Consider the following 23,602-nt stretch of genomic DNA (forward strand, 5'->3'; position numbering starts at 1 on the left):
AGCTGACAAATGAGGAAGGTATGCCTAAACACAAACTGGGGAAGCATACACAACATCTTGTTTTGACTCAACTGGACACATGTCTTTGATGGCAGATGGAAAAGATGACATACAAACAAACCTGACACCCTTGCATCAAGTTTAAAACATTTTAATGACAACGACGTTAACAAGCTCTCAGCGGCTACTAACGTGTTAGAAAGATCAAAAGCTCAAAATTCCAAAAAGCATCACCCTAACGTTTTCAAAAGAAGTCTGGGAGAATTACAGTAAAACCTCGGAGTGAATGCCCTGACGCTTTATTCAATAGAGGCATTTATAATTTTTCAAATAGCTCATCAGAATTTTAGAAGATAAATTTAGCCCTTTAATGGGCGATGTCACATATATTTTGCCTTTTACATCTGGTGGAGCGTTGATCCATTGTAATTGTAGACCTAGATCCATTGATCCATTGTAGACCTAGATCCATTGTAAGATCAGATTACCGCAATGATACTATCAAATAATATGCTATAAATCTGCCAATTTATAAGTTATATAACACTACAAATTAGTATATCATATGCTACAAATATACCTTCATGAACAAGTGACATAAATGAACCATACTTATAATGCATGCTGAAACAATGATAAATGAACAAGGGACATAAATGAACCATACTTATAATGCATGCTGAAACAATGATAAATGAACAAGTGACATAAATGAACCATACTTATAATGCATGCTGTAACAATGATAAATGAACAAGTGACATAAATGAACCATACTTATAATGCATGCTGAAACAATGATAAATGAACAAGGGACATAAATGAACCATACTTATATTGCATGCTGAAACAATGATAAATGAACAAGGGACATAAATGAACCATACTTATATTGCATGCTGAAACAATGATAAATGAACAAGTGACATAAATGAACCATACTTATATTGCATGCTGGAAGAAAAATTAATCTCTTGAAACAAAACTATTGGCATCATTTGCTCCGCCAGTTGCGTTTCGACTGCTGGTTTTGATGGAACAAAAATCTTCTGGTTGTTCTGTAACTTCCATAATGTCTTCTGACTTCATCGATTCTTTTGCACAGCTAAACTAATCAAAAAGAAAATCAAAAATTTTTTAACCAGAGCAAAATTTGATACAATGCAATTGGCACAAACACAAGTAATGACAATTTTAGCTGCATGCGCCTTAAAAGTGTGATTGCGTCAAATTTTAGTTGATTTTAATTCAAAGTATGGATTTTTGTCTATCACCTGAAATGTGGTCTGTTATTTTAGGTGATCAATCACATTGTCAAGATATTTGAAGACTGAGATCGACAAAAACCTATCGCTGTTAAACAAACTCAAGAAAAAAGACGTGCCCAGACTTGCCCAAAATGATGTATATAGTGAAACAACCTGCCTCTATATCTCGAATTCACATCGGCTATTGCGATAAAAGTCTAGTTTCATGCGGCTCTATTGGCATATATTTTATTTTTGCACATGTTTGCTAAGATAAACTTTGAAATATGGCTACAGATACATTGTCATAAATGTCTCAAACACCTCAAATATTAGAGATTAAAATGTGTCATATTAGTATCTTCTAAATACCGTGTAAACATTTGAGTGCCAACTATGATTCTGCCGGGCTACAGTAATTAGGTTATCAAGCTATATTTTTTATTTTTTGGCTTTCATATCAGCGAAGCTCTCAGTTTCTACCCACACCAGGGACTAGTTACTAGATCAAATAAGCAAGCAGCATTTTTGCAAAGAACCTGTTGAAATACATGTAAGTACCGAAACCAACTGCATCCCTAAAAAGTTCATGTATAGTTAAAGTTATCTAGTCATTATTACTATCAATTTGTAGTAAGAATATTACTGACCACGTTTGATTAGTTTATTCAAGTATGTACTAAATAAATGGTTTTATGAGTTGACCGCAATGGTGGATGCAAAACACCAATTTCTATGAATTCAATTAACCAACCGGTTCTGACTAAGGGTTAACAAACCCATTCTTGCACCTGATTAACAGTTTGCAGTGTAAACTCACCAATTTCACTTGGTAGTATGAAGTATAAACATTTTTGAGCTCTTATTATTTGATCTGTTGGAATTGAGTTGAGCTATGCAAAGATACAAGTCATTGCAGCACTTATTAGATTTCATAAATCCATTTATCAGACAAGATTTCAGCACAAGTGGCAAAGGGACTCTGATATATTCAACATGTTCTGCAATTATGTTATGCATTTTCTTCAACAATATAATTATTATATTATTTTAAAAAGCAAAAAATGTTTTATCTTGACAAAGTTTTTATTGCAGAATATCCACCCACGGCGTGGCTACTCACATAGTTTCAGCTCATATAATAGGACAAACTAATCTACTGCAGCAAACTCAAACAAAACATCATGGCTTATGCAGCACACATTCAAGTCACTTTTTCCCATTAATGGCATTTTTCACACTGGCAAAGCTGCCTCGGCTGGCACCATCACATAAACATCCTGTAATGAATGAAAAAATGTCATAAAGATATGTCATCTACTACATAAACTACAATTGTTGTCTGTCTGCGTGCGATTGAGTGCCCACCTTATAGAGTACCGTACTTTTCGGACTATTCCCCGCTACTAAGTATCTAGGGCGCATTAACGGGAACCTTCGGTTAGTACACGCCTCTATACATAAGCTACCTATTCATCATTTTTACACAAAATCACACCATCTCTGGTTAGCGCGCGCCTCTTTACGGTGCCCAATGACACTGGTGCATTTGAAACAGCAAAGTTGCTGCCGTGTTAGAAAGCACCGTTCTGAGTTCGGCAGCCTATACAGTTATACAAATGTAACTAAGCATTAAATGAAATAAATTAATGAATAGTAATTTACATGCGTTTAATATTTACTGCCAACGTGTACCGAGAAGGTCACGCGAATGTTGGTTTCTTGCGACTGGAAAAAAACGCAGTTCTCACCCACTAAATTTCTACATAAAAAAGGTAAGTAATTTTTATTCTATGTTGTATTGTCTATGAATTGCCACATTTCTACTACATAACCCATTCACTTGCGTCCATGTACAAATTTAGCTATCGGCCTACTGCCAGCCATTTTGCCGATATTGCTTAATATGTATAAAAGAGTTTTTAGATTTCAAACTCTATCTAGAACGTTTGTTTTGGCTATATGTTTCATTTTGCCAACATGTTAACAGGGGCTGCTATACAAATAATTCATTGTATCTATACTTTGTTCATTGATAAAGCGATGTGAAGCTACAAAGCAAAACGATCCTCTACAATGTTCCTTATTCTCACAAAACCATTACTTTTATCGCCATCAGAGTCAGTGTTGATATTGCTTTTTAATTATCTGTGTAATCACAAAAATCTGAATTGGCTATAATGTCATCAACATAAATAGTTATGTGTTTTCTAATTTGGACGCCTTTGATGAACTTACACAAAAGTGTTCGTTTTTAAGTTGGAAATCCCCAAACGAAGATTTAAATGTTAAACTTTAGGCTAAATTTATAGAGAAATCTTAGGATAACCCTGTCACTACCATAAAAGTCCTAAAGATCGTTGGTCATGTTATCAACAAATAATAAATTTCAGTTACTGCTGGAAAAGTTGCAAAAATGTGTCTATGGCGGTCGACCATAGAAAACGCATAAATGAGTCTACTCCGATGAAAGGGTTGAAAATGTTGGATTTGCCACTGTTTGTGATAGTAAACATATTCATATCCTTCTGAGTTACTTTTGCTTTTTCCCAGCTACGAGTACTACAGAACTACAGCTACTACAGAACTTGCACAGGTACTGCTACTGCGTTGTACCTACTAAATTTCTCCATCGAAAAAGTTAGTACGTTTTATTCAATGTTGTATTGCCTATGAATCGCCACACCTCAACTACTTAAAAACGTTTGATTAGCCACTGTTTGTGATAGTTGGAAAAGTTCATTTCCTTCAGCAGCTGAGTTACTAATTTTTTTTCCAGCTATGAGTAGGCCTACTGTAACTTACTACTACAGAAGTTGCACGAGTACTCCGAGGGTTGCGATAGGCGATGGTGAAAAGAAAGAGAGCGGTCGGTATAGACTTACTGTCACCCTGCTTTAGCCATGACCAGCTATACGTCGCCTGCTAAAAAGTAGGCACAAACCTAAAACTGTTTGTTCATACAGCCTACCGAAAAACAAAAGATGTCTATCCGCAAGTGTTGCGTTGAGCTAACATTGTGCTATTGTTATGTCATGCTACGTTCTTCATGTTCCGCTATACCACATGCAGCATTTTCTAACATATTTTTCAGTACTTATGTATTTTTATGCATTCGTAATCCTTATTGTATCTCATAAAAAGGCTATCATGTTGGCGTTATGTTTCATTATTGTGAGGTGCCTTGACATCATATTGTCTGTGCTGTTATACATATAAATTTTATCGACACAACCTCCTTACTGTTTGCATGTACCATGTCAAAACACAGGCTACAGACGAAAAACTGGTGAGCTAAGATTAGTGTTTTAAGCATGTAGTCCCCATTCAATAAATGCTGGGGATAGCAAAATATTTTGTATAATTTTTTAGAAGATGCAAAACTTTTCATTACTGCCAGTTTGAAGAACTTCAGTTTGTCTGGCAATGTCAATTTCATTATCAGTTCTCTGTACACAAATAGGGCAACACCAATTTGAGTGGTTTGAGGCTGATTCATTGTAGACTAGCTGTAAAACGCATTGCAGATTTCCATTGTTTTACCAACATTATTGACATATATGACGGCATATGTGTATGCATAGTGTGATCGGAGCAAAAAATTTCAGTAGACTGCATATTTGGAGTTGTCTTACAGCATGAAAGACAACTCCCGATAAACCTCTTGCTGTACGCGAATCTGTTCTCGTGGACGGGTAATGCAGCTAGCGGTTTGGGGTCGTGGCGTCACTCGGGCATGCGCGGGAGAGTTTTTTCGCCCCGAGAGCAGCGAGAGTATCCAGGCGCGACTTTCCGAATGAATGAGTTGGCAAGTGCGAGGCGATTGATTGCAAAGCAATTGAGTGCTAGGCGATTGATTGCGATGCGATTGATTGCGAGTGCGAAGCGATTGGTTGCGAGTGCGAGGCAATTGGTTGCAAGTGGGAGGTGATTTGTTGTGAGGCGATCGATTGCAAGGCTAGTGCGAGGCAATTGATTGCGAGGCGATTGCGGGCCGATTGATTGCGAGTGCGAAGCGATTGATTGCGAGGCGAGTGTAAGAGCTCGATTGTCAACTGTGAGGCAGGTAAAGACTGGTCAGCCAAGGCGGGGGCTTGGCAGCAGAACTGCGCGATCGTCAACTGCAAATACAGACGGGTATGGACAGACGCATGAATCTAGAATATTTACTAGATTTTACACACATCTAGCTGTAAAACACATTGCAGATTTCCATTATTCTCCCCAACATTATTGACATCTAATATGTGTATGCATATTCAGGGCAACAATTTTAGTAGACTGAATATTTGGAGTTTTAATACAGTATGAAAGACAAACCTCAATAAATCTTATGCTGCGTGTGAATCTGTTCCTGTAGGCGGGTAGTGCAGCTAGTTTTTAGATATTTCGTCTACAGAAGCAAAGAAACATCAATCATAAAGACGAAATGTGTTGCAAGGCTAGTACTAAATACAAAAAATATGTTTGGCAGATTCTTCGAAGTCAGCTCCATGCAACAAACACGGTCAGGGCTGTAAGACTGTTTCACCTCACACTAATAGATTTGGTACGAAGCCTTGTGTTAACAAGACTTCCATTCTAAACTTGCAGCAAAATAATAAGTTTGAGTAATATTCGCCATGCATATAGCAATCACATGTATAGCAGATTGATTCTCCATAGCTAATAATGATTTTTCTATATAAAAACTATGATGAAAAGATTAACGTCAAAGACTAAATTGCCCACACATAATGTGGTACCCGTAACACATAACATTAGCCAAGATAATCATTACATCTATTAGACATAATTGAAACGAGTTGTACTCTAAAAAGATGTATCATTACATTGACCTTAAAAACAAACCGTAGAGACTGAACATAAGATGAGATTGTTAGCTCGGGATTGTTAGTTCACAGAAATGGCTGCCAGTATAATAAGTATCAAATACAACAGTACTTATGTAAACCAGTGACTTTTTTAGACCAACAACGATAAATCATTTCAAATAAATTGTTCCTCTTGAGACGTTGATATCGAAGAACTTCCCGCTTTCCAAAAGTCGATGCAGATGATTCAATGGCAAAGCGGTTACAAAATACGCTGTTTTGAAGTGGCGAGAAAGAGAAGAGGAGGTGTTTTAGGTCTGGTAATGGTTGATGTAATTTGTGTACCAACTTCTGCTTTGGTGTTTGTGTCTAACAAATGTAATAGAATTTGTGTGCACACGTACCACGTGGTCGATGAAAATCACTTGGGGTGCCCTTATGTGAAATCTTTGAGCTCTAGAACAGATACAAATAATGTGCAGTAATCTTTGTAGATATAATACTTAACCTAAAATAGCTAGCTTTAAGGTGAAACCTTCCTCTACTGTCCCGATACCAAATTATTTTTATAACAATATGAAAAAAAGTTTTAGTCATGGAGTCTTTTTAGGCTTATCTTCCATTTACCGGCCTCATGCATCTGTTTTGAGAACAAATGGTACATAATCAATTAATTTTACTGATAAGTGGGTTAAACATATGTAAACAAATCTTGAAACAAGCTTAAAACTATTGTATCGAAATCAAGGGCTGAAATTAAGCCACACTGTAACTTGTGATGAGGATATAAAAAGAGGTGAAAACTTAACTGGATTGCTGTGACGTGGTGATGAGCTGCAGTAGGATAAATCACACTCTGTAATAGAACCACAACCGCATCAGCTTCTTCATTCAATATTTGGCACTGCATGGCAATTGTCTGCCATAGCAGCATGAATATGCCTTGGTAACTCTAAGCTTGTGAATCATGCTACAAGAAAACACTGAAGGTGGAAGCCAAAACTGCCCGTGAAACTCTAGCAAACTTGAAGCCTATAGTTTACAAGCCGCTAATTTGGTGACCAAATTTGAGTAATTGGTGACCAAATTTGAATATTTAGTGAATTAATAGATTTAAGGTTCAATTAAATCTTAATTTTTTCAATAACACTTTTTTAATTAAATACAAAAAGCACCTTCCAAATATAGAAAGGAACATACTCTCGAAATGATTAGGTACAGTTCTAAATTTTTAAAAAGGCGGTTATAAATTAGTAAACTTTTAAAAAGAGTACATCTATCGCCTGGCTAGAAAGTTATATTCATGTGCAGGTTTATCAATGTCAGAGGTAGATTGAGTCCTGATAGTACCACCAACAGGCTCAGCTGAAAGGTGTATTGGTGATTGATAGTTTTTTGTCTGTTGGAGTTTGCTCTTCTTAAGCATTGGTTGCTCTATGCCTTCAGGTGATCTTGCTGTGACTAGGGTTCGAGTGTAAGCGTTTGACCCAGGAAATAGAGCAAGGACGTATGGTGAGCTCACTGAGCTGAACATTTGGGTCAACTTTTCCAAAAGTAATTTTGGTACAAGTAGGCACATGATCGCATTAACGGCAAAGAAAAGTCCTTTGTCTACTAATTTATGGTAGTAATTATCTTTATCCTGGGCAGTCACAATGCCGTCTTTTGAATGTGAAAATGTGTGAGCAAATGATTCTATTAGACATTGGTTATCATTCTTGTTGTCGCCATAGAATTCTGGCCTAGTTGTCGATACACACACTTCTAATGGTTTATTTGAATCTTGTTCAATAACCAGTAATTTGAGGTAAACGCATTAGTTGCATGCTCAGTGTTGTTATAGATACAGTGCCGTCAGAAATTATGAGGCCACCTCACATTTTAAGAGACAATTGGTGGTAGCAATGATTCACTGACTTAGTTTTACAAAAAACTATCATAAACCATATACTATTAGATGCAGAATTTTCTACTGATTAATATGAAGCAAATTTCCATCGCATAACAATCTATACTTATTTTTTATCTCACTCGAAAGGCATATGCAACTGACATGAATAAAAAAACGAAAATTTGCTCATCTATTTCTATTGAATTTTCAGCTCGTTCAGCTTTTGATATTCCTGAAATATAACTTGAACAACTCTTGTAAATAGATGATGGCCCTGAAAAGCTCAGTGTTGTTATAGATATGTATGATAAACATATTCAGTATGTTCCAGTCAGTCTCTGTCTTGCTAACATGTGCCATCTTGCAGGATCACATATTCTACTAGCGGATTATTAACGGTGTTTGTGGAGTTGTCAGGAAAAGGTCTAGCTATAGCATTCTTAGTAAAGCTGTACTAGAATGCAAGCAATTACTTATTACTAATCTATATGACTGTCAAAAGTGCCAATATATCCATGGCCCCCCTTGGAGAACAAATGGGCACACCCAAATGGTTTTAAAAAGACGCACGGATTTAAAAGGTGCATTTTCATTAATAACAGGAAACACACTCTGCCTTCGAGTAACTAACACTCCTAGACACGCCTAAGCAAGGATATCTCAAGTCTAAACATTACTAGGTTTTATTCTTACTGTTATAGCAGCCGAACAATAAAGAATGTGTTGAGCAAATCCAACTGTAAGGTGAACGAAATGCACAACAGTGGCTAAACAGCATCAGGTGGGGTGTGGTACAAAACACAGTATGTGGCCAATCGTCATCTTTTTAGTTTTCCCAATGTCTCTGCTGAGTAAGACTTCAGTTAGAACGTTTGTTCCCAAATGAATGAAACTAGTTATTCACCTTAAAAAATTGTCATTTACTAAAAACAAGCGTTAGTAGTGAGGTTTTGAGGCTTCATGTTTATAGGTAGAATATTTTGGCTCCACAAGATTAAGAACCCTAATATGGAGTTGATAGGAATTTAATACAGAACCTTTAAGCCGCTTTACAAGTTTTACTCCAAAAAGCGGATCAGCCGGAATCAGTGTACACATGAAGTGGTTTTTAAAGTCAGCAATTTACCGGTTGAGCAATCTAAAAAAGTGGTCATTTGCCCCAGATTGTTTATACTTAACGTCATAAGGTAGTAGCATTTCCTTATAAAAATATAATAACACTCATTTGTTTGTTTTGACCACACTGGTATGTAAAGTTCTTCTGTGCCCTTGACCATATTTCCATTTGTTGATCTCATAGCTTGAGCTGTTTTTCCATACACAGTAGAGGCTCCTATAACGTATACCTTCTATACCCTATATTCCAAATAATATAAAAAAATTATGTGAAGTTTCTGTTTCTTATTACTTAAGAAAAGAATTACATATAACGTAAAGTGCCAAGTAGGGCGTGTTCTCAAATTCCATTAAAACGTCAATCTATCTCGCCGCCCCTATGAAATAAAAAATGCCGTGTGTACAGCGTCATCATTACATATTATATAAATATGCAACTTTCTCAACAATCTATTTTGCAGTGATAGATCGTCAGATGTGTCGTCAAAACACAAATTAGCTGCGCATTGTTCATGAATACAAAGGCGATCGATTAGTGCAGGTGTTACAGCGTCAATCCACCAATCTTGATGTCACGAGTGGGAGTATCACCAAAGGGTCTCCTTTATCTTAACCTTGAACCCTGATTACAGATGGACTACAATCGGGTAGGGCCGTTTTTTTGTATATTACTTTGCTGTGTTGCTTTTTTGAAAACATATAAAATATTTGTTGTTAGTTTTGGTTTGAAGAGTACGTATTCCTGTTTAAATAAAGAAGCAAACTGTTGTGAATTACCATCAAAGATGTGCACTCTGCATCACCTTATTGTAGAATTACCGCAACCACGGTCTATAAAAACCAGTAAGATTTATCATAAAAAGGGGAAAAGTTGTTTGAGCAAACTAATAATGTAGCAGTTATGTTACAGCTCACAAATTGAAAAAGCTAAACAAAGTTTTTATTTTTGTATGCAGAAAGGAGTGTGTTTGGAAAGATCCTGACACTGATTAGGAGATTTTTATGTATTTTACAGTTCTTATAAGGTAAAATCCCTATAAAGTACACGTTCCTGGAACATATTATTTGCATTGTAGAAGGGCACACTTCACATGCTCATCTAAGAAAATAACAAAATAATTTTGCAGATAGGAATTTGATCTAATCTAATGTGAGTATCTAATCTAGTTTGAGTAAACTAAACAAAGCATGCGCGTGTGTTCTAGATTGTCTATATATAGCATCAAAAGGTAGTAGCATTCTCCTATATGTAGTATGATAACATTAAAGGTTGACTTGTAGCAAAATTCACATTACAGTTATTTTATATCAAAAGATTTACCATGTCTTACTCTGTTGTGTTGTAGGTGCCAAATATGTGAAGATGTGATTACAAGCTCTTAAAAGCTCAAAAACGAAAAGCCGCCGTAGATTGGAATCTGTTTTTTTATCTGACGTATTCATTACAGTTTGGTTATTGTCTTGTCACGTGATGTTCTCACGTGAATTGAAAGGCCAATCAAAAGCTCAATATAAAACTTATCGCAGCAGTAAGTTATGGCAAACACTTTGGGTTTTACCGAATACCCCGTATCAAATATAGATGCTCGCTACTTTACAGTTTCGTTTCTGCTTGATCAAATCGTCAAGTCGTAATCTGATCATGTGACCCAATACTTCGCAAGCAATTTCTGCAGCACTTTTCGATTATCACAGGTGACCAACAGGCTCGTCATGATTATCAGACAATGACATGTACTCCTTCGAGGTAATGATAAAAAATTAAATGAATTTTTACGGTAAGTTATAAGATATCACTGCTAAAAGTGACAGCGTTGCAATGACGATAAAACAGACGCGTAAGAACTATAGACATGATTTTATTGAATGCGTGAAGTATATTTGTGAAAATATTTTGACGAATAAGGTTGCATGAAAGTGTAAACAGAAACCTTCTACCACAACTACGTCACATTTGAGCCGTTTTGGAAAGAGAATCCAAACTACGGCGGTCTTGTATGGCTGCCATTAACTGTTCATTTTTTAGCTTTTAAGAGCTTGTAATCACATTCCCACATATCTTGCACCTACTACACAAAAGAGTAAGACATGGTGAATCTTTTGATATCAAAACACTAATGTGAATTTTGGTTGCAAGTCAACCTTTAACTTGTTTTGATTGCACATTACTAGTATGTAAAGTTCTCCTATGCCCATGGACATATTTCCACTAGATTATTTAATAACGTGAGAGTTTTCTCCATTTAAATGCTAATCTACGGAAGTATTGCAACGATTTTTAAGTTAGACATTCGACCTGTGAGTTTTGAGTGACTTTTTGCCACCCTTTTTCTAAGTGATCTTAATGGTCTGTTGGCTTTACTTTGTTTTCTAGTTGTTCCAGTTGCTTTTCTTTTCAGCGTCTACTCGCATGCATTTACTCTGCTGACAGCGAAGCGGTGGGTGCTCAATTTTAATAGTACCAACTAGTAGCAGCTCAAGCATTTTGTGTTCAATGATTTATTTGTCTACACATCAATTTTCTCAATCAACTGTTCAGGATCAAAAGTATTAGCAAGATTACAGGCTTGCTTTGAAGCTATAGAGAATGTTGACTTTTTTGCAAATATGTGCAAAGCTTCATATTTTCTGAGCATCTGATCATATTTTTATTGGAATATCTAATAATTAGAGCTGTTTTTCCATTTGAATACTAATGTAAGGAAAAAAACAAATGTTTTGAAGTTGAACTTTGACCGGTGAGTGGATGATTTTCTGCAACTCGTCTTCTAAGTGAGCCTCATGGTGTGCTAGCTCTACATGCTGTGTTTTCTAGGCTAATCACCTGCAATGTCGACTTGCATGCATTTGTGATGATGATTGTCAAGCAGAGGGTTTTTCTCTGCAATCTGAAATATTAGAAAAAGTTGATCGGCTTTAATTCATTCTCTCAAACCATTGTATTAAACTCTGAAGTTTCTCTATAATGTTTGATATCTTTACTTCCTTAACATAACAAAGTCAATCCTTTTTTATATTTCATGCCTTCATCTCTCATAATAGCACGGTAAAAAATTACATTTAACACCGCTTTTCAACGTAGCAGCCAGGGTATTACAACAAGGAGTGCCAAATTATTGTAGGTACAGCGCGCTCTTGTGTTACGATGACCTTGTTATATGATTTTTTTCCCTCTGAAAAAATGCAACATGCTGGTTTTTCACTCTTTCAACACAAAAATAATTTTGTCCATGCAAAATCAGCAGTTTTTCTTAAATTTCAAATTTGACAGCTGCTGTGGTCATTACATCGAAATAGGAAATATGCTGATATGCTATCACCTGAAATCCTTTTAACAATGAATGAAAGAAATACGATGCCCGAACTTGCTCAGTTTGGCATTACTCGTTACCAGGTAATATGCAAACACAACCAGAAACGGATAGGTGGTAAAATTATAGTCAACAAAAATTTGTTGAGTAAAATAGTTAAAAATACATACTAAAATTTAGAATTAAATATGTGTTTAGTAAGATAAATTCATTTAAGTTAAATTCAATTTTTACGTTATGCATCTGACTTGAAGGTAAAAACTCACTACTGCATGTACTGCACATAATACATTGTAGCGTTACACTTCATTGCAGGTCATAACTACTACATACACTAAAGTTAGTGTAACTATAGTTACCATATTATTTTGTTGATAATTTTTAGTATATAGAATTTTGACAATTTTAGCAAGGAGAATTTGCATTAAATATTTATCATGAGTTTCTCTACCACTTTATATGAAATCTCTACCTTACGATGCCAACACTTAAAAGAATGAAAATTATATGGCCCACGGTACCTCCATACTTTTGCACGAGGCTGCAGACCATCATGATTTCATTTATCAATTTTTATCGCAATTTAATTGAACTGCATGTTGTAATTAGCTCATAGTTTAGCCCAGATAGTATTTTATCGTGAGTTCATCATTTCAAACGACAGTTTAACTATTTGTCACACAATGTTAGTAAACATTTTACAAAATGCTATCAGCTAGCATGTCAGGTATTTTGTCCTGTATCATTTCACTAATAGTTCATCAACCATGATGATGAACTATTAGTGAAATAATTTCTAGTTACAGAGCATAAAGATTTAATGTAGCATTTAGCTCAGCAATTCTTGTAATACTTCATCATGCGTCTGCATAAAATTCTGCAATCGTTCTACACAGCCTTTCTGTAGCTTGTCACTCAGCGTTTTCTAGCAATAATCTATACTAGTCAAATTCTTGGCGTTGCACGGGGATTAAAACAGCTTATAAACAGTCAGAGGTAATGTAGTTGCCTGCTACGTGCAAGTAGCCTGGCAGTAACGACTAAATTGGGTAAGCTAGTATAGCAAACTAATTAATAAGAGCAAGTTTTAGTGACGTTACACGTAACACAGAGTGCTATACGTAGTTGAACCTAGAAAATGTCTCATATCTCCCAACGAATACAGGTTCAAATAACTAGAGTTCAAATAACTTTCCAGAAAAATAAAACAAATGTAAAGGTGTTCAAATGTAAAGTAATTATAAAGTAAAGGCTAGATAGGCTGTTTTACTATAACGATTACAATGAAACATGACTTGACACTGATACAATTATCACAAACTGCAAAAAACAAAATAAAAATCATGAACTAGTTTTACCAAGTTTACTTAATAACTTACAAATTTTGTAGGACTAATTACTTAGTTACGAAACTTGACATTTTTTCTGTTACTAATTTTTATTTAATATAACACATATATTATTATATTTTATACTTTGAAACCAATAAAAACATTTCAAGTTAAGGCTTGTCTATATATATATATATTGTAATCATTAGCTTTAATACCATTATTGGTCTCATTGCAGTGAATTTAAATACATTCAAGTTTACAGAATATAAGAAGCATAACAATGGTGACAATCGAATGTAACAGCGGTGACATGTTTACAAGCATGTAGCTCACAATTACCATTTAATATCTGGATGAATTTTAGTGCATATGTCAGCAAGCTTCTTTAAAATAAGAAAAATAACTTTTTATAATTTTGCTTCCAACCAAATCCGAGAGTTTTAAGGATGAGCAACTAGCTCTTCAAAATGCATATTTCTGTGATGTAACGCGAGTGACACACTAACTAAAGTTTCTTAGTAAAAATTAACTTTGGTGTGACATATATTATACCCTAGCTGCATTACCCGTGTTCGGGAACAGATTTACGTAAAGCAATAGTTTTATTGAGAGTTGTCCTTCATACCGTAAAACAACTCCAAATATGCAATCTACTGAAATTTTTGTGCTGATCTGACTGCATACACATATGCAGTTACACATATGCAGTTGTACATGTCAGTAATGTTGGAGAGCCCATTGGAGATATGCAATGTGTTTTACAGCTAGTCTACATTGCATCAGTCTCGAACTACTCAAATCGGCATTGTCCTAATTTTGTACACAGAACTGATAATGAAATTGACATTGCTAGGCAAACTGACGCTCTTCAAACTGGCAGTATGGAAAAGTTTTACATATTTTAAGAAATTCTAGAAAATATTTTGCTGTTGCACTGCTTAGCTATCGCCAGCTTTTATTGAATTGAGACTTCTGCATGCTTGAAACACTAATCATGACTCACCAGTTCTTCGTCTATAGCCTGTGTTTTGACATGGTATATACAAACTGTGCAGCAGCAATGCGGTTGTTGATAAAATTTATTATCAATAAAATCTACTATATCAACTACATATATGGCCTCTCGCATTTTCAACGTAAGGCGTTACATCTGGAGCATTTTTGGACATTCGTCCCATAAAAAAAATTCAACCCTACACTGTGTTGCAGGACTGTAGTCAAACGCGAAGTTTTCTGTCCATACACGGCGCCTGGTAGCAGCTGCTGTAGTTAGTGCATCTCGCTGTTGTCGCCGTTTCATCCGCTCCGAAAATTCAGCTCAGTGAGCAGCTGTTGTAGCTAGTGCATCATGTTCTTGTCGCCGCTGCATCTGCTCGGAGGTTTCTGCACGTCTGGCCGATGTAGCGGCTGCTCTGAGCCGTTTGAATTACTGCTGGGGTGGGTTTAGTAGTCTCTGCACTTCTAGCGGCTGCAGCATCTATTCTGGCCTGCTCTCGATGTACCCGTGTTTGTTCGACGGTTTCTGCTCTTCTAGCAGCTGCAGCAGCAGTTCCGTTTCGTTGTGGGCGTAGCTGCGTTTGCTCTGCAGTTTCTGCTCGTCTTGCTGCTGCTTCGCAAATTCGAATTCTCTCTACGGGAATCAATCTGTTTTTGCGTTTGGGCAGTAGGCTTTTTGGAAGGCATTGTACTGCTTCAAGCATTTCTAACATTGAATGAGATGGTGTGCTTTTTGTAATATAGGCCTACGCTGCTCGCTTTCTTCTCACCGCTGCCAATCGCCAGGCTCGGAGTGCCCGTGCAAGTTCTGTAGTTTCTGTAGTTCTCGTAGCTGGAAAAAGAAGTAAAAGTAACTCAGCTGCGGAAGGAAATGAACATGTTTATTATCACAAACAGTAGCAAATCCAACGTTTTCAACCCTTTCACTAAAGTAGACTCCCTCATGCGTTTTCTATGGTCAACCGCCATAGACACATTTTTGCGACTTTCCCAGCAATTGCTAGTAAATAAATTTTATTATTTGTTGATAACATAACCAACGGTCTTTAAGACTTTTATAGTAGTGACAGTGTTGTTCAAAGATTTCTCTATAAAATTAGCCTAAAATTTAATTTTAAATTTTCGTTCGATAATTTCTAACTTAAAAACGAAAATTTTTTGTGCGAGTTCATTAAATGCGTCCGAGTTAAAAAACAAATAACTACTTATGTTGATGACACATGACAGATCATAAAAATGCACAAAATATAGATACAACGATTTTTTGTATAGCAGTGCTTGTTAACATGTTGGCAAAATGAAATATATAACCAAAACAAACAGTATAGATGGAGTTTGAAATTGAAAAAATATCGTATACATATTAAGCAATATCGGCAAAATGGCTGGCAGTAGGCCGATAGCTAAATTTGTACACGGACGCAAATGAAAGGTTTATGTAGTGGAAGTGTGGCAAGTCATAGACAATACAACATTGATTAAGAAATACCTACCTTTTTTATGTAGAAATGTAGTAGGTGAGAACTGCGTTTTCCCGTGACCGCAAGAAATAAACGTTAGTGTGACCTTCTCAGTACACGTTGGCAGTAAATATTAATCGCATGTAAATTACTATTCATTAATTTATTTTATTTAATGATTAGTACATTTGTATAGCTGTATATGCTGCCGAACTCAGAACGGTGCTTTTTCACACGACCGCAATTTTACTGTTCCGAATGCACCAGTGTCATTGGGCGCCGTAAAGAGGCGCGCTAACCAGATATGATGTGTTCTGTGTAAAACTATGAAAAGGTTATGTATATAGGCGTGTAGTAACCGAAGGCTCCCAGTAATGCGCCCTAGATACCTAGTAGCGGCTAATAGTCCGAAAAGTACGGTACTCTATAAAGCGGACAGACAGATAGATAGACAACGATTGCCGTTTATATAGTAGATCATTCGAGAGAGCTTGTTGAGCTCTAAGAGAATATCTGATTTAAAATCATCTTAAATGCAATACCAATATTTTAAAATTAAATTTCTGCTCTAATTGTAACAATGGTGATTATGGATAGACCCATATATGAAATTTGGAGGATTTGCACCAGAGGGTGTTTGCATTAAACAATTACTATGGATTTCTACACTACTCTATACAATATTTTCGCTACAACACTGAAACAAATAATATACTTTAATTGTATACCAAACAATATCCAAATGTAATGGTAGCGAAACAAAAACTTTTTAGCTGCTACCTATTAACTGTTTCACATTTACACATAAAGGTTGACTTGCAACAAAACTCACATTACCATTATTTGATATGAAAAGATTCACCATGGCTTACTCTGTTGTGTTGTAGGTGCAAAATATGCGGAAATGTGCTTACAAGCTCATAAAAGCTCAAAAACGAACAGAAAATCGCAGCCCCACGAAACTGTCGTAGTTTGGATTCCCTTTCCAAAACGGCTTAAATGTGATGTAGCTGTGAGAGATGGTTTCTGTTTACACTTTCTTGCAACCTTATTCGTCAAAATATTTTCACAAATATACTTCACACATTCAATAAAACCATGTTTATTGTTCTTACGCGTCTATTTTATCGTCATTGTAATGCTGTCACTTTTAGCACTGATATCTTATAACTTACCGTAAAAAATCGCTAAACTTTTTAACCTTTGCTCGAATGAGTACATATCATTGTCTGATAATCATGACGAGCCTGTTGGTCACCTGTGATAATCGAAACGTGGTGCAAAAATTATTTGCGAAGTATTGGGTCACATGATCAGATTACGACTTGACGATTGAATAATGCCGTAACAAAACTGTAAAGTAGCGAGCATCTATATTTGATACGGGGTCTTCGGTAAAACCCGAAGCGTTTGTCATAAACTAGTAGGGGAGAGCGGGGTAGGTTGGACCCCTTTTTAGGTTTCTTGCTATTGCTGCTGTGTTTTTTATCACATTTTCATGGAATTTTGTGTGACACTACATTCACTTGTTGACACCACTGTGGTCCTTTGTTAAATTTCTGGGAATTTTTTTGAAAGAGTTATTCTTGCTCTTGCACAACAAGTTCAAAAGTCCAACCTGCCCCGCATGCGGGGTAGGTTGGACCCCATAGTGGGGCAGGTTGGACTATCCATTATTAAGCTCAGGTTATGCGCAAAATAAGATGTGATATGAAAGTTTTATTTAACACAGCCAAGGTGAATAAGATAAAGTTGAATTATGGTAGAAGACAGAATTATTAAAACAGTGAAATAAAATGTTCTATACCATAAAGTTGGTACCAGAACCAGAAAAAGTCCCAGCAAAGAAGTGCTTTTAAAACAGAAATACATAAAATCTTGCTCAATCTTTGTATCCAATACAGAGAAATAAAATTTTACTCAAAATTGGTATCTAATAATCAAGTCATCTCAGATCGTCATAGAACTTGCTCAAATCTACGTTGAACATGATGCGTCTTATTGCTCTTAAAGTTCCCCCTGTAGATACTGGGTCGCCCAAATTTAACACAATATCATCTTTAGGTATGCAGTCACGGTCCTCCTTATCTGGATACTGAAAGGCACATTATCTACTGCTGCTGACCTTGTGTAGAAAGTTAACTTCAAATCTGTCATCCTCTTTAACATCTAATACAGACCCGGCATAAAATATTGTCTTCCTGCCAGCAGGATATTTTACTAGCACATAGCAGCCTTTGGTAATTTCCCCCAGATCTTCCTGTTGCTGTTCAGGATCGAACGGATCTTCTCCAGACTCCGAGTCCGTTAATGCTATTGGCAAGATATCATCGTCATCTGAGGATTCAGGAATGGGTGCCGTTTTTCTCCTCTTTGCAGGTTGTTTGGATACTTTTGCTGCAGCATGCTCTGCAATTCTGTTTTTTTCCGGTGTATCAGTTAGAATAGCAGATGCTACTTTCCTTCTTTTGGTGTTCTTTTTTTGGCGAATGCCAGCTTTAGGCAATGGCATAAGCTGCTCTGGAGTTATATGCGAGGTTGATACTCGCCTCTGCTCTATTGGTGTTTGTGCAGATGTTGATGGTATTGGTTCACCTACATGTATATTACTGGAAGAAGGTGAGGGATGAGTAGATGTAGAAGCCTGTGGCTCTACATGTGGCTCTGGATCAGACTGTGGCTCATTATCTGGTTGATGTCTAGCATCCGGTTGTGGCTCTGCATCCGGTTGTGGTTGATGTCTTTCAGGATCTGGTTGGTCGGTCACATCAGCAGGGAGAAACTCACTGTCATCGAATATGTCTGCATTGTAGGGATATATGCCTGTTGCGCGAAACCCAGCTATAATGTTAGCATTTGTGACACTCTTTGTAAAAGCTACACCTGATAGCTGTGCCATTTCATATATGGTTATAGCACGCCCAGGATTACTTCGCTGCCATTCATCCATAGTTGAGTTAAGGTAACGCTTCAGAGGACCATATACACTACGATCTAGGGGCTGAAGTCTGTGGGAAGTGTGAGGAGGGAGAGTTAATAAGATGATATGCTTCTCTTTGCATAATTCGATTGACTGAAGAGATATGTGTGAACTGTGATTGTCAAGAATTAGCAGAGTTGGTTCGCTGCTGCATGGCTTTGCATGACTAATGAAGAATGGTAAGTATTCATTTGTAAATATATCGCTGTTCATATACCCAGTTTTACAAGCCACTCCCTTTGCACTTGCAGGAGCCCCATTTAGAAAGTGTTGTTTCATATTCACCCTTGGGAAAATGTAGAACGGTGGTAGAGAATTACCGATAGCGTTTACAGCACAACACATTGTAACCAGTTCACCACGCTCCTGAGATGCAGTAGCTCCTACTTGCTTTTTTCCCATCACACTTATCACTTTTCCAGGGTTCTGAACCGTGGTCACACCAGTCTCGTCTAGGTTGTAGATATTCTGTGGTAATATTTGGAATCTGAAACAAATAGTTCTTATTTGAAAACCAGAAACATCATAATTTAATTCACTATATGTTAGGCTACTTATAATTTGTAGTAGAAGTCTACAAGATCTATAGCTGGCCTGCAGTATTATAATGTGAGTATTTAGTATTGATGAACTTGCCACGGCTAAAAACTAATTATATGCTGTAGACTCATAATAATTTTACATTTTGCTTACCTAGCAGTTACTTCTTTGAGCTTGTCGAAGAACAGGTTAACTGCTGGCCTATTAAATGCTGACTGTCTGGCTAACGAAGTGGCCTCTGGTGTTCTTATTGATAACTTGTGTCTCTTCATAAAAGCAGCAAGCCAATCTTTGCCAGCTGACTTATTTGTGTGCCAGCTCTCAGGTACTTTTACTTCGGTTCTGTTGTTGATAGCATATTCATATGCTAACTCACGACACTTAACAGGTGTTAAGCCATGGAATCGCGAGTCTAGGTCTTTAAGATGTGTAGCTAATGTTTGTTCCATGGCTTCGCTAAACACCATCTTCACTGTTTTACAACGGACATAGCCCTCACCAGCATTCTTTCGATGTCTTTTAAGCGTGGTAGCTGAAATTTTATAAGTATCTACTGTTTGGTCTAAAGTAGCCCCTTCACTCCAAAACTTGAGCGCAGCATCAATGTTCTCTTTGCTGGCCCCTCTCTCTGTCTTGCGTTTATAATTCCTAACCATGGTTGCCTACAATGGTATTAGTATGCATATATTAATTGTACTAATTGTCACTAAACTGAAGTAGGAGTCAAACAGGCAAAGATTATTATCATTTTCCATTATAACATTGTTGACGGGGCAGGTTGGCCTACAGGCCAACTTGCCCCTTTCTCAAAAGGCCAACCTGCCCCTTCTGACCTTTGCTAGCAAGATTGTATTTTTTTTTAATTCAATATTGTTTAGCTGTAAAATTTTATCTGAATTTTGCTGAATACATGGTAAACATCCCTCAAACAGAGTTTGGGGGCAAAATAACAATTCAATCTAGAATAAATTGCTAAAAGTTTTTATTTCTTATAGTTACTTTTTAGGCACAAAAAATATAGATTTGAAACTTATTTACTTACAATTGCACATGTCTTGTTCAGTCATTGACAGGAAGTGATGAATTGACCTTGACCTACATATAATGTGGAAAGATAACTCTGAAAATGCACATATTGCTCAAAATTTACAAAGTCCAACCTGCCCCAGGGGTCCAACCTACCCCGCTCTCCCCTACTACGATAAGTTTTATATTGAGCTTTGTATTGGCTGCTCAATTCACATGAGAACATACGTGACAAGACGATAACCAAATTTCGTGGTTACGTCAATCTACGGAGGCTTTTCGTTTTTGAGCTTTTAAGAGCTTGTAATCACATTTACACATATTTGGCACACAACAGAGTAAGACAGGGTGAATCTTTTGATACCAAATAACTTTAATGTGAATTTTGTTGCAAGTCAACCTATAAGCATTTTTCATGTTGTTTTTCTTTTTATTTTAATTTATTTCAACAAAACATATATTTTATGATATCATATTTAAACATTACAGTTGTTTGAAAAAGTTTGAAAACCTTTACAATTGTTTTATATTTTCTCTTAATTTATTTGGACCACAAAAACACTTTTCTCATAATGTGAAGATAACTCAACTTCGTGATTTTCGACTTAACCATGGTTTCTGTGACCAGGACCCATATAGCCATATAGACACATATAACAGATTATACACCAACTCGCATGATTGATTTGACAGTTAATTTATATAGAGGAGATTTCTTTGCCTGGCAAGAAGAGCCAGTTTGCCAGTTCGAAAAATTTATTTGTTACATGAGAAAATTAGTCAGGAGTGTTACCTTACACAACATTATATAGAACCACACAAAACACGATTGCATTTAGAAGTTACATTTTAGTAAATTTTAAACATTGATTTATAGTTTAAAAAATTATTTATATATTTATAAATATTATTAGATTTTTGTGTGACAAAGCTTTAGCTTTGTCACACAAAAAGCGATGAGGGAGGGCGGTGCAAAGCTTTAGCTTTGGTACAAAGCTTTAGCTTTGTACCAAAGATTTGGTACAAAGCTTTAGCTTTGTACCAAAGCTTGGTACAAAGCTTTAGCTTTGTACCAAGGAGGGTGGTACAAACGGAGGGTGGTACAAAGCTTTAGCTTTGTACCACCCTACGGCTACCGCCTTCTATCATTGCTTTTTGTGTGACACACTTGACTTGATGTGACACAATGACATTAACAACTAGTGCTTGATTGGAACAGACAGATTATTTGGATAAACAATTATGAACATAAATAAATCCTTCGAACATGTGAATAGTAAAAATTTAATTGGTTTAGTTTTATAAATTTGTTAAATAAAATAGAAATTTGTTAAATTAAACGTTCATTGCGTACAAATTTTATACAAATCTCACTAATGACGTCTATACTATTTTCTCCAGTCTATTTTAAATAAAGGCTTATGGAGTTGGTCTCTCACGGCTCTTTGTAAGATCATCGCCCATTTTATAATTTGCTTGCTAAAATAGTTAGCGATTCTTTTAGGTTTACTACGCAACAAAGCCACGATTAAACAGCTTGATATGCACTGCACCTATACTAGTTTTACTGCATAGCTAGCAATTTTAGTTTTAGATACTGCAATAAGTGAATCTGTTGACAACAAACTTTCAGTTAGTGCGATGGAGATTGCAAAAGAGCCCATATGAATTTAACCATTGGACAAACCCCTCGTGCCTATGAACTTTCATAAAGAGTATCCAAAGTACCCAACTTCAGTTAACATTGAACATAAACTGTAATTGTTTAGAAGGCAATTGTTGGTTTCTGAGAAAAACCATTCGTTATTTTAAAATTATTTTACTGCCGTTCAAGCATGCGGTCCAATATCAATAGTCTTACCATTTCTGTTCTTTAATTGCAGCGTATGGCTTCCTAGTACACGACTATGCCCTTAGTACTTTAATTAACGTAAAGTTTTCATTCGAACCGTGACAAACTTGCTCGGTGCTGAATAACTAGCGAAACTGTAGAAACTCTAATGAATTTGCAATTCAAATTCGGCGCACTGTTGAAGCGGTAGCCACATTTTACTGAGCTCGGTCCGCAATCGTTGCTCCGCGAAACTAAGTTTCGATTAAATCGTTGGAAGTCGTTTGCATTGCACTTTTACACGCTGTCCGCAAATCTATCGTTGCCACATCCTGCGTTCTCAAGTCCGCTAAAGTGAAATGATTTTAGTTCAATGGTCGCTTGTTATTGTCGCTGTTCAAATTTATTAGGATAATATTTTGTTAGTTCATCCATCACGAGTATAGTAAGATGAAAAAAATTTCTGTATTCATTTGCCACCTTAGCTACAACATTTTACATTCATCTGTCAGTTTCAATTTACATTATTGTGTACGGCTCGTTTGGTTTTATCGAATATATGTTCAGTTGAGGTTTTATATCATAAATTCCACGTTTAGTGAGTTTTCTTAATGTGAGCAATGTTTTTGTGAACTTATTTTTTATTTATCATTGCGAAATTAGTTTGGTTCAATTCAGTTCTGCCAACCCAAGAGTGTGGCAATGCTTGAGATTTGGTTTTTGGAGAATTGATGTATGGATGATAGTATATATAGAATTGCGGCAATTGGGGCAAAAATCTCACGCATTTCACACGCATTTTCATTTTTTTCTTTAGTGTGATTGCGTGAGTCTCATGCCCGATGCGTGAGAGTTGCCTGGCCTGGTTCAACTATATGTTGAAGATAGTGACTTTAACATCGGAAATTTGGCGGTTAGTCTGAAAGGCCCGATTTTTTTTTAAACAATCCCTGCTTAATCGTCTTATGTTCTGTTTTTGTCTCCGTCTTTGTCTTCATTTTGGCAACCTTTTGTTTTTGATCAGTTTTTAGGATGTTGTTGGCTACTTTGATTATG

The 23,602-nt window shown here is 36.3% G+C and overlaps 1 long non-coding RNA gene across 1 annotated transcript; it reads right to left on the reverse strand.

Annotated features, from left to right (window-relative positions):
- Nucleotides 1–467: 467 nt before the first annotated feature.
- LOC137401700 (uncharacterized) lies at nucleotides 468–22,756 on the reverse strand. The gene is made up of 4 exons (XR_010979380.1): nucleotides 22,577–22,756; nucleotides 6,466–7,031; nucleotides 5,568–5,640; nucleotides 468–1,110 (listed from the first exon to the last, which is right to left on the reverse strand). It is a non-coding gene; the product is annotated as an uncharacterized lncRNA (long non-coding RNA).
- Between the last annotated feature and the right edge of the window lie 846 nt (nucleotides 22,757–23,602).

This window comes from Watersipora subatra, chromosome 8 (assembly GCF_963576615.1).
Source record: "Watersipora subatra chromosome 8, tzWatSuba1.1, whole genome shotgun sequence".
NCBI classification, from domain to species: Eukaryota; Metazoa; Bryozoa; class Gymnolaemata; order Cheilostomatida; family Watersiporidae; genus Watersipora; species Watersipora subatra.